The sequence below is a fragment of the Furipterus horrens genome, unplaced genomic scaffold (assembly GCF_987537825.1).
Source record: "Furipterus horrens unplaced genomic scaffold, mFurHor1.1.pri manual_scaffold_10, whole genome shotgun sequence".
NCBI classification, from domain to species: Eukaryota; Metazoa; Chordata; class Mammalia; order Chiroptera; family Furipteridae; genus Furipterus; species Furipterus horrens.
In genome coordinates, this window is record NW_028327180.1 from 67116819 (window position 1) to 67117396 (window position 578).

Genomic DNA, 578 nt, shown 5'->3' on the forward strand with positions numbered 1-578 from the left:
AACAAATAAATTTAAAAAATTAAAAAAAAATAGATCAAAAGGAAATTAGCCTCAACCAACAAAACCCATAAATGTTTATCTACCTCGTTTTAGGCAATGAAGATTCCAGAGAGTCTTGAACACAGAATACAACCATTGTAAATGTCATTAATTTTACTTGTACTGTGAATGCTAAGTATTAGAAAACGAGTGCATCTTGGGAGTAAAGGTGAGGCGGGTTGCCCCCAATGCCCTCGGCTTGGTGGAAACTCACTGTCCAGCAGTGGTCTCAGGATTGCAGATGAGAGACAATAAGTAACCTAAATACTGTATTTTGTCTGGGTGGAGGAAAGGTGGCTGATCTCTCTAGGGGAAAAGAGCCCTGATCATGCCTTCCAAGCTCCTTCTATTAAGGAGGGTATCCAGGGGATACAGAGTCAGTATACACAAATCATCAATAAGTTTTAAACACTTGGATTACTGTTAACAATCACTGATTACTGATAACAACATAAAGAGCACAGTGAGCATTTTGGATCACGGTCTATAAGGCATCCTGGCACTATGTGGACATCAGGTGCAAAGCTTTATACATCTTC